Source organism: Xenopus tropicalis, chromosome 9 (assembly GCF_000004195.4).
Source record: "Xenopus tropicalis strain Nigerian chromosome 9, UCB_Xtro_10.0, whole genome shotgun sequence".
NCBI classification, from domain to species: Eukaryota; Metazoa; Chordata; class Amphibia; order Anura; family Pipidae; genus Xenopus; species Xenopus tropicalis.
In genome coordinates, this window is record NC_030685.2 from 43,994,522 (window position 1) to 44,006,568 (window position 12,047).

At 41.7% G+C, this 12,047-nt stretch overlaps 1 protein-coding gene across 3 annotated transcripts in view; it reads right to left on the reverse strand.

Moving 5' to 3' along the window:
• The window catches only part of stat4 (signal transducer and activator of transcription 4), a 284,828-nt gene extending 273,308 nt beyond the window's left edge, over nt 1–11,520 (reverse strand). For 2 of the 3 annotated variants that reach the window (XM_031893222.1, XM_031893223.1), the window contains exon 1: nt 11,175–11,518. The gene's annotated coding sequence lies outside the window, so the exon portion shown is untranslated. Of the gene's footprint in view, nt 1–11,174 lie in introns of all 3 variants that reach the window. The other variant, XM_031893221.1, reaches the window with a different exon arrangement.
• Between the last annotated feature and the right edge of the window lie 527 nt (nt 11,521–12,047).

A 12,047-nucleotide genomic window follows, 5' to 3' on the forward strand; every position in this document is an offset into this window, starting at 1 on the left:
GCCATTACCAATTCTGAAAAGCCATGGACGCACATTTCCATGGATTTCATTGTAGATTTACCTCCCTCCAATGGGAATACTGTCATATGGGTGGTTGTGGATCGCTTTAGCAAGATGTCCCATTTTATTCCCCTTCCCGCCCTCCCATCTGCAAAGTCTCTTGCAGAACATTTTGTGTTGAATATCTTTAGGCTCCATGGGGCTCCGCTGAATATAGTCTCTGATAGGGGGGTCCAGTTCGTTTCTAGGTTTTGGCGGGCTTTCTGTCTACTGATGGGTACTGAGTTATCCTTCTCATCGGCTTACCATCCTCAGACCAATGGGCAGATGGAGAGGACAAACCAGTCTCTGATGCAGTACCTTAGATGTTATGTCTCCAGTAATCAATCCCTTTGGGCTGATTTCCTTCCATGGGCTGAGTTTGCTTTCAATAATTCCACTCACTCATCAACTGGGGAGTCTCCATTTTTTGTTGTCTTTGGGTCTCATCCCAGAGTTTTTCGTTTTCCACTGTTTCTTCTGATGTACCTGCGGTCAATTCTGTAGTTGATAAGTTCTCTAACATTTGGAAAAAGGTTCATAATGCATTTTCTACTGCAGTAGCTGTTCAGAAGAAAGCTTTTGATAAGCGTCACAAAACATCACCCAGTTATCAGGTGGGTGAAAGGGTTTGGCTTTCTTCTAAGAATGTTCCGTTGAAGGTTCCCTCTCCCAAGTTTGCACCCAAATTTATTGGTCCTTATTTGATATCTGAAGTCATAAACCCCAACACTGTCCGTTTAGAGCTTCCTTGTACATTGGAAGGGGTATGGCCCCGAAGAGAGGTGTTGGGTTCCAGCTTCTGATATTAGGGCAGATCGTCTGGTACGACAGTTCCATGCTAGGTTTCCTGATAAACCTAGGGGTCCAGTGGCCCCCTCTGGAGGGGGGGTAATGTAAAGGTACCTGGTGGTCTAGTGGGGCGGCGGGGACGCCCACCGCCTCCTCCTTTGCGGGGACGCCCGCCGTCTGTTCCTAGGCACGCACCCAGCGCGCTGCCTCTTAAGGTCTGCTTGAGTGCGTCTATGCGCGCGCATGCATGCTCACTTCCGTCACTTGGCGCATGCGCACTCGCATCACTGTTCGGCGCGCGTGTATGACGTCACTATGGCGTCAAATTCAAATATTTAAGGCGCTTCTTGCTTGTAATCCTTGCCCAACGTAGGTTCTGCTTCCTGTAAGTGTTTCTCTTGTGTTCCTGCCGTGTTTGACCTTAGCCTGTACCTGACCTTGTCTTGTTTGCTGCCTGTATTGACCTTGCCTGTTCCTGACTATTCTTGCCTGCTGCCTCTGTACTGCATTGCCCGAACGTTGCTGACCCCGGCCTGTCCTGACTACTCTAAAGTGTTCCCCGCCTTCCTGTTATTCGATTGGTTCCCGTGCCTGCTCAGAACTCTCTCCTTGGGTCTCTCACAATAAGTCCTGGCGGCATCCGAGTAGCAAAGGGCCCCTACCGTCGTGAAAGGCGGCGGTTATAGGCGGAAGCGTGAGCCGAGACCGGACCCTTGGAGTCAGTTCTGAGTTTAGGGATACCGATTGTGACACCATGTATCAAGTTTGCCATTTCCATCTGTGCCTTATTGGTTTATAGGTAGACCACTCCCTTTGCACTCTAATACAGTGTTTAGCAAAGGGGTGGATCCTCCTCTTTGGCTGCATCTGTTGACTCAGGTAGAAGTTCCATTGAGCCTGGGATCAACAGTGCACCAGTAAGGCATTATACCCTAGAGAAACATCTGACTAGAAAGAGCAGTTTCTGGCTCCAACCAGGAGAGGTTAGCTGGAAGTACCCTTCCTTACAGGCATTGTTGCCTTAGCATAGGGCCACAGTTAAGATGCAGGAATCAGGTTAGTTCCTATCCCTGATTCATAGGTGGCTGTTTGGGATCCTTAACAGCTAAGGTTAACACCCTGAGGACCTGAGGTATTTGTCTAGACTACCCTCTATAGTGGTGCCATTCTGTGTGGTGTTACCCTGCCCAGACTCATTAGCGGTGGGATAAACCAGTAGACATCTTAACTACCTTATCTTCTGTGTGAGTATTGCTATAACCCTGTGCACTAATTGTCTTGGAAATAAACAAGTTGGTTTATGTTTCACCGCAAAGAACCTTCTGGCTATTTTCTGCTATATTACTTTGCACACAGCCTAGCCTAAGTGAGTTATAGTTGCAGTACGCCCCAAGGATATTTCCACATAGCGAAAGCCTATCTGAGGTGTAGAGTTTTATGTACTCCATGCTCTAAAGCCATTCTAGCTGGTGTTGTCTGTTTTCACAGCCAAATAGGGGTTACACAAACATAAAAGAATGGGCACACCCTCATCATGTAAAATTGTACCAGCATGTTTAGTCAAATAAAAGTATTGCATTTACAATATAGCAGTAAATCAATCACACATCAGAAAAATCCTTTGTTGTGTTTATCATGTTTTTGTCAAGGCTTTTTCAAGGTTTGTTGAGTACTGTATAAAATAGACTCTGTGATAACTTTGTGATAATAGACTCTGTGATTTAAAGGTGACATATTGCATCATACTCATTTTTTGGTAATATATTCCCCTTTCTCTAAAATGTATAGTGCATCTATAAAACAAGGTTTTAAAAACATTTTACCTGTTAAAAATGTAATTATACTAAAGCTGCAGAGAGATCCTTTCTCCTCTGCGTCTAAGCTGAAATGAGGACTGGGCGTGTCCTCATGCTGCCTCAGGAAGTGATCATACTTCTGAGTGACAGTCAGAAAGTCCTGCCCCTGTATTAGTTTTGCTTCACCTACAGTTAGGACGGGCCTTTTTTCAATGAGAATAACACGAAAGCATGAAAGTTGGATGGCACTCCAGCTGGTAAATAAAAACTTTCTTTATAGGAAAGAGGTTTATTCATGGGGGCCTGCTGGAGGGCCCTTTATATCACAGCTGATGGCAATAAATTGTGCATAAAACTCCCTGCAAACTATTAACCTTTTTTTACATAAAAGAGAGCCTCCTTCTCCCCCGTGAGAGCTGCCCTGTCTGCTTCCCCTGAGAGCCGTTCGTAACTTCTGACAGCTGCACCTGTGCTTCTTATAAGGAACTTTCGGCTCTGTGCTTCTTTATCTGAAAGGAGCACAGAGCCGAACATTCCTTATAAGAAGCACAGGGGCAGCTGTCAGAAGTTACGAACGGCTCTCAGGGGAAGCAGACAGGGCAGCTCTCAGGGGGGAGAAGGGTGGAACGGCTCTCAGGGTGGAGGGGGGGGAAGGATGGAATGTCTCTCAGGGGGGAGCAGGGTACGGCACAGCGGTGGGCAGGTAGCTGGCAGGTGGCTGATTGACGGTGCGGATCTATGTGCAAGTACGTGGTGATTGCAAATGGCCAAACTGACGTCACTAGAAGCACCTCCCTCCCTTCACAGCCCAAACCCTCAGTAATGAAGCTGTGAGAGCCGGCGGCTCTTTAGCAAACTGTACAGAGTCTTAAACCGGAAGTCCAGGATAGGAGCATAATAAGAGCAGTTTTTGGCCAATTTTATGAAAGTTTCACTTGAAATGTACCAAAAAAAAGCCAATTCCTTCTATTTTACATTAAAAAACATCCATTAAAGCACTCTGAAAAATGATGGTATATGTCCCCTTTAAGACTCTGTACAGTTTGCTAAAGAGCCGCCGGCTCTCACAGCTTCATTACTGAGGGTTTGGGCTGTGAAGGGAGGGAGGTGCTTCTAGTGACGTCAGTTTGGCCGTTTGCAATCACCACGTACTTGCACATAGATCCGCACCGTCAATCAGCCACCTGCCAGCTACCTGCCCACCGCTGTGCCGTACCCTGCTCCCCCCTGAGAGACATTCCATCCTTCCCCCCCCCTCCACCCTGAGAGCCGTTCCACCCTTCTCCCCCCTGAGAGCTGCCCTGTCTGCTTCCCCTGAGAGCCGTTCGTAACTTCTGACAGCTGCCCCTGTGCTTCTTATAAGGAATGTTCGGCTCTGTGCTCCTTTCAGATAAAGAAGCACAGAGCCGAAAGTTCCTTATAAGAAGCACAGGGGCAGCTGTCAGAAGTTATGAACAGCTCTCAGGGGAAGCAGACAGGGCAGCTCTCACGGGGGAGAAGAAGGCTCTCGGGGGGAAACAAAACAGAAAGACTCTGGGGGGGAGAAGGACAAAACGGCTGTCAGGGAAAGGAGGACACAATCAGCTGAGGGGGATGCAGGCAGGGGGACAAACTTCTTTTATTTATGTAAAAAAAGGTTAATAGTTTGCAGGGAGTTTTATGCACAATTTATTGCCATCAGCTGTGATATAAAGGGCCCTCCAGCAGGCCCCCATGGATAAACCTCTTTCCTATAAAGAAAGTTTTTATTTACCAGCTGGAGTGCCATCCAACTTTCATGCTTTCGTGTTATTCTCATTGAAAAAAGGCCCGTCCTAACTGTAGGTGAAGCAAAACTAATACAGGGGCAGGACTTTCTGACTGTCACTCAGAAGTATGATCACTTCCTGAGGCAGCATGAGGACACGCCCAGTCCTCATTTCAGCTTAGACGCAGAGGAGAAAGGATCTCTCTGCAGCTTTAGTATAATTACATTTTTAACAGGTAAAATGTTTTTAAAACCTTGTTTTATAGATGCACTATACATTTTAGAGAAAGGGGAATATATTACCAAAAAATGAGTATGATGCAATATGTCACCTTTAAACCGGAAGTCCAGGATAGGAGCATAATAAGAGCAGTTTTTGGCCAATTTTATGAAAGTTTCACTTGAAATGTACCAAAAAAAAGCCAATTCCTTCTATTTTACATTAAAAAACATCCATTAAAGCACTCTGAAAAATGATGGTATACGTCCCCTTTAAATGCACAATCTGGATAAACTCTCCAGGCTTGCTAAAGCTCTATATACACTCACCAAAAGGATTATTAGGAACACCATACTAATACGGTGTTTGACCCCCTTTCGCCTTCAGAACTGCCTTAATTCTACGTGGCATTTATTCAACAAAGTGCTGAAAGCATTCTTTAGAAATGTTGGCCCATATTGATAGGATAGCATCTTGCAGTTGATGGAGATTTGTTGGATGCACATCCAGGGCATGAAGCTCCCATTCCACCACATCCCAAAGATGCTCTATTGGGTTGAGATCTGGTGACTGTGGGGGCCATTTTAGTACAGTGAACTCATTGTCATGTTCAAGAAACCAATTTGAAATGATTAAAGCTTTGTGACATGGTGCATTATCCTGCTGGAAGTAGCCATCAGAGGATGGGTACATGGTGGTCATAAAGGGATGGACATGGTCAGAAATAATGCTCAGGTAGGCTGTGGCATTTAAACGATGCCCAATTGGCACTAAGGGGCCTAAAGTGTGCCAAGAAAACATCCCCCACACCATTACACCACCACCACCAGCCTGCACAGTGGTAACAAGGCATGATGGATCCATGTTCTCATTCTGTTTACGCCAAATTCTGACTCTACCATTTGAATGTCTCAACAGAAATCGAGACTCATCAGACCAGGCAACATTTTTCCAGTCTTCAACTGTCCAATTTTGGTGAGCTTGTGCAAATTGTAGCCTCTTTTTCCTATTTGTAGTGGAGATGAGTGGTACCCGGTGGGGTCTTCTGCTGTTGTAGCCCATCCGGCCCAAGGTTGTGCGTGTTGTGGCTTCACAAATGCTTTGCTGCATACCTCAGTTGTTACGAGTGGTTATTTCAGTCAAAGTTGCTCTTCTATCAGCTTGAATCAGTCGGCCCATTCTCCTCTGACCTCTAGCATCAACAAGGCATTTTCGCCCACAGTACTGTCACATACTGGATGTTTTTCCCTTTTCACACCATTCTTTGTAAACCCTAGAAATGGTTGTGCGTGAAAATCCCAGTAACTGAGCAGATTGTGAAATACTCAGACCGTCCCGTCTGGCACCAACAACCATACCACGCTCAAAATTGCTTAAATCACCTTTCTTTCCCATTCTGACATTCAGTTTAGAGTTCAGGAGATTGTCTTGACCAGGACCACACCCCTAAATGCATTGAAGCAACTGTCATGTGATTGGTTGATTAGATAATTGCATTAATGAGAAATTGAACAGGTGTTCCTAATAATCCTTTTGGTGAGTGTACCTTCCTTCCTTCTTTCTCTCTTTCCTCTAAAGTATTATTGTTGCTGTTAAAATGTTAAAACTCTAAATAAAAACTTAAAAAAGTTGGTGCCAAAATCAGTATGGGTGGAAAGGTCAGAAAGAAAAATAGACATTTCCATTGGATGGATATGGTGTCTGTCAACTGTCTGAATGTCAGTTTCAATAATGAAAAAAGGCCATCACACATTGCAAAAATTCAGAAAAAAATACACAAAATAAAAATTAACATATCAAATAGAGCCTGCATGTCACAACAAAGGAAAGTTATACCATAAACAAACCTAAATTAACATAAATTAAAATGTTCCATTCAAACATTTACATTCAAGATGTACTAACATCATTCTTACTAGGTAAAACCAGGAATTACAATTAGAAAAAGTATGTGACTTACTCAAAGGGTGCAAGTACTCGGCAGGGCTGCCTCATTCGATGCCACTGCATTTTACTATAGTACCCCAGCTGTGGTTTATGAGTAGCCACTGTGCTACAGAAGGTAATTGTTGGGGGTGAGGAGGATAAAGAGAAGTGCCCCTGGTTGCACACTTCTGGTTCTCAGCAGAGAGACCTAATGGGTGGTAAAGGATTTATACCACCCATACCTATGCCTGCTTGTCCACGTGTCATTGGTGCAGTGCCCCCAACAAACTACCATTCAGTAGATAGTTTGCGTTTATATTATTTCTACCAAAGTGCATAACTTTGCACTTGTCCACATTGAACCTCATTTTACAGTTTGCTGCCCAGTTTTCCAATGTTGTCAAATCGCTTTGCAAAGCGGCAGCATCTTGCATGGAACTTATAGTTTTGCACAACGTAGTGTCATCAGCAAAAAATAGAAACAGTACTGTCTATGCCCACCTCCAGGTCATTAATAAACAAGTTAAAAAGCAAAGGATCTAGAACTGACCCCTGCGGTACTCCACTAACAACAATTAGAAAATGTTCCATTTACCACCATCTTTGTAATCTATCCTTCAGCCAGTTCTCTATGCAATTACAAATATTATGTTCTAGGCCAATATTCCTCAGTTTGATCATTAACCTTCTGTGAGGTACTGTATCAAACGCTCTAGCAAAGTCCAAGTAGATGACATCAAATGCCATTCCCGCATCGAGGTTCCTGCTCACCTCCTCATAAAAGGCGACTAAATTTGTCTGGCAAGATCTGTTACGCATAAAACCATGCTGGCACAAACTTATAGTATTGTGAACTGCAATGTATTCAAGTACCCTATCCCTTATTACCCCTTCCAAAAGCTTTCCTACTACTGATGTCGGACTAGGCCTATAGTTTTCAGGCTGAGAACGGGATCCCTTTTTAAATAACGGCACCACATTAGCAATTTGCCAGTCTCTCGGCACCATGCCAGACCTCAATGAATCCTGAAAAATTAAGTGAAGAGGCTTGGCAATCACAGCGCTAAACTCGTTTAATACCCTGGGATGAATACCATCCGGTCCTGGACCTTTGTTTACCTTTACATGTTCAAGTCTCTTTTGAATTTCCTCCCGAGTGACCCATGCGTCAGTAACTAAATTACTAGAACTGGGCATATTAAAAGGGAAGCCTTCATTATCTGGCTCCTCAGATGTATAGACAGATGAAAAATAAGAGTTCAAAATTCCTGCTTTTTCCCCGTTCTCCCACTAGTAATTTTTTACTATTCACATGATTAAAAAGTAATTTTGGATTCTTTTTATTTCTAGCTGCAATATCCCTTTCAATCTCTATTTTAGCTTGCCTGATAGCTTTTTTGCATGCTTTATTTGCTTCCTTGTACCTGATGAAAATTTCTGCTGCCCCAGCTAACTTGAATGCTTTAAAAGCACATTTTTTCTTAAGAACCTCGACACTAACACTTTTATTCAGCCATAAAGGTTTTGCTTTGTGATGCCTCTCCTTACTTACAATGGGTATATACTGTTGTGTATACTTGCAAAGAAATGTTTTAAAGATGTTCCATTTTCTTTCTGTGTTTAACCATATAAAAAGCCTTTTTCCAGTTGACACATTGCAGAGATGCCCTTATACTGGCAAATCTGCACGTCTCAAATTGAGCGTTTTAGTTAATCCCTTATAAAATTGTCTCTGCAGCATTATTTCAAAGTGTGATCACTGTTCCCCAAATGCTCACCCACACAAATGTTAGAGATGAGCTCAGTATTATAAGATATTACCAGGTTCAAAATAGAGTCATTCCTAGTAGGTTCTTGAACTGCCTGAAATAAAATGTTGTCATTTAGCATATTAACAAACCTAGTAGCTTTTTCTGACTTAGCCACCCCATTACTCCAGTCAATGTCCGGATAATTTAAGTCCCCCATAATAACAACTTGACCCAGTTGTGAAACCTCCTCCATTTGCAACAGTAGCTGGATCTCATCCCCCTCATCTATACGGGGTGGTCAAAAACTGTGTAAATCCTGTTAGATATGTACACCTTCCTTTCATGACAGATCCCATTCACAGGATTGATGCATATTACACAGGGATTCTTGTTTAACCCATACCTATAAACCTATCATTTGTATTTTTACTTCAGCGCATTATACTCAAGGGACATAGAGGTGAGTACAGCTTCTAATCAGGTTCTCAGAACCATTTATTCATAACTACCCCACCCTCCGTATATTGTATTTAACAAAAAATACTTTTTGTTACTGTGCTTTCTACTTAACTGTAGCAATTACCTCAGCACAAATGCTAAATTACAAACATTACTCCCCACCTATACCATGCTACGGCTCTACCCTGAGCTATTACCTAGGCACCATTCAATTCAAGCTAAATATTAATGAGGCGAAGCCCCAATGTGGGATGTGCTTGTGATTTAAACTTTTCATCTCCATTACAAGTTTACTTTTAAATATTTCTCTTTTCCTGCAATTACGAGAATCCAATTTAATGATTAAACAGATTCACAGTATCTCCAAACCAAAAAATGTACCTGCTGACATCCCATAGCTTGTATTCACTTTTACACACCTAAGGCAAATTACTTCAGTCCTTTAGATCTGGCCAACAAATTCTTGATCAGTATACCAACATCTACACATTTTTGCAGATTTGTCTGCACACTTTAAAAGTTAGGAAGGAATTTGTAGCAGTCACAGATCTACTAGGAAAACATGGGTATTTTAAGTATAATTACTAATCCATAGTAATGGGACCCATATTGTTTTCTCAACCCAGGAAGCTATAGCAGCTCTTACAGAATTGGGAATCTTGGATCTTCAGATGGATACTTCTACTTTAAAAGCTTCTAAAAATAGACCCTTAGATTGGTCTATGGTATATCCCAGAAAGGACAAAATTGTTGTTATAATAAAAAAATTTTTTAATTGTACTGTTTCCAGTGTTTGCAGTGATAGAACTCTCTCTAATTATTTTCTGACCTTACTCTCCACAGGCTGGTCTGTGCAGCGATGACATACAATGCGCTATGCAATGACAAGTGGCGGGGGCAATAATAAGGGAGCTCAGACTAGAGGTAGACAGGAGAGGTGTCAGTCTGACCACCCCCATCCTTGCGCCCTAGGCAGGTGCTTCTTCTGCCTACCCCTAGTTCCTTCCCTGCCTCCAGGGAAGGGAAAATTATATTACTTCTCCTCAGTACATATATCCCATTCATGAATAGTCGTAATACTTCTGGATACGTTTCTCTCCCGACAAGCAAAGAAATCATATATAGGAGTGGCTACCTGGATGTACCATGTTCTGGTGAGTTCATATCTTAGTTTGAAATCCCCACACCATACAACAGAATATTTAGAATTTAACACAGAGCCTGATATTAAACCAGATATTGTGTGCATACAAAGCATACATGAGCAAGCACTTAATAGCATTGATATCTGACATATATCTGGCATATATAAATAACTAAGTTAATGCTTGACCTACAAGACTTTTCAAAGAAGTTATTGAACTTGAAAAAAAGAAAAACCTCAAACAATTGTTCCCAAAAGGCAGTACAATATCAATGACTTGAACCTGGATATAAATTGGAACTTTTAGAGCTTGTGCTCATGTTTGTGCACCAATTGTACACCTAAAGATTTTTGTGTGAAAACACATACTTTGTACTTATTCTAACCCACCCACATATCTGCTTATAGTATAACACATGGTTTTAAAAAGAGCAGGCAAAATTGTCTTAGCACACACAAGCTCCATCCAAAAAATTAAAGGTAACAATACCTGTGACCAACTACATGCTTTTCCTGTATTTAACTTACTGTGGTGGGCATTTCAACTCATCCTCACATATTCTCTGTTTTTTTTCTTTGTTAAGTTGAATAAGATACAGATGGAAGTCTGTATCCTGCAAATGTTATGGCTAGATATAATTTCAAAGAAATAGCTATTTAACATTATAAAACATTATAATTCTTCTTGCAAGAATTAAATATAATTTTAACCTAAGTAGTGCAAATATTCTGCTTTATTAAGTAAGGTTGTTACAAGCAGACTAAAACCATAAAACCAAGGAATAAATACATATATAAGTATATCTTTATATAGCAGTACTTGTATACACAGAGCTATACATTTTAATATAAATCAGACAGACAGAGGAACAAACACTGCAATAAATATTGTTGTCAGGGACAAAAGTACTGTACATGTACCACAACAAAGCAGTTTCACAACATCTTTAAACTACAATTAATACAAACACAAAAATTACAGGCAAATTGCATTCAAGCAATTAGAGAGAAGACTATAAACTATAATATATTTTATAACCTCAGCAACTGACTGATTCTGAAACCACATTTTGAAGCAAAATATATTTTACAAACTGTTATTCTGCTTAAACTGACATTCAAGCATGATGTGGTTCACCACAACTGTCTAAATACAGTGACATTTCAACATACTATAGAATATAGACATTAAAACAAGGTACATACATTAATTTTTGGGCGACAAAACTGATCTTCAGATTTAATTTGGGTCCTAAGTAAAAAATTGCATTACAGTAATTGCATATAAATAATGTCATACTTGCTTTTAAGGAAGATGTTCTGCAAAAAGTCTCTGCAATCCAATATAAGAATACGTTTCTTCTAAACCACTTTTTCAACAAACTACTTCTGAAATGTCAGCTCATACAAGGAAATAGTGTCTGTGTAATTTACATGTATATAACAGGTAGAAAAATAGTAATTTGCATAGCAACATCCTTTTGTGGTTTTCCTGAACGTCAGCAGAGAGTTAGAAAAATGTTGTGATCATAACCTTGAAACTAAAAACCCCTGTATCTGGAAAATGCACACACTTGCATAGATACTAAATTACTAATAAAACAGGGGGCCAGGAAATGAATTAGGCCTATTTCTTTTGTATGCTTGTAGTGAATTTGGCCAGATTAGTTGCAGTTCCATTGAACTTGGAGAACTCCCACAAATCTAATTTTTATATATTCTTGCAGTTAAACCCTTTCCTTACCAAGAACGTAGGTAAGGAAAGGGTTCTTTGCAGTAAAGGCTTTCTCTCTGCACCACAGTCAGATGTGCCCACAACCCCCTCTGCAATGAGCCAAGAGGGCTGCCAAGTCAGTCCTGCAATACGATTGTCTCAGGACCCAACTTCTAACGGCAGACTTGATTGCAAACGCAATCAGGCCTGCTGTTAGAAGTCTGAGCAGGCCCAGATTTGTGGACAGGCCACAAAGGCCCAGGCCTAGGGTGGCACAAATTTAGGGGCGGCATGCCCTGCCAAAAAGAAATTTTGCTCCCATACGGAGCAATGGGGACCTCTCCCAACTGGTCCGTATGGAAGTTTTAACTGTCCATGCATGCACGCTCATGGGGGGGGATTAGGGGTGTTGTTTGCGCATGTGCGCTCACACGCAGGGGGCACGAATGGGGATGGCCT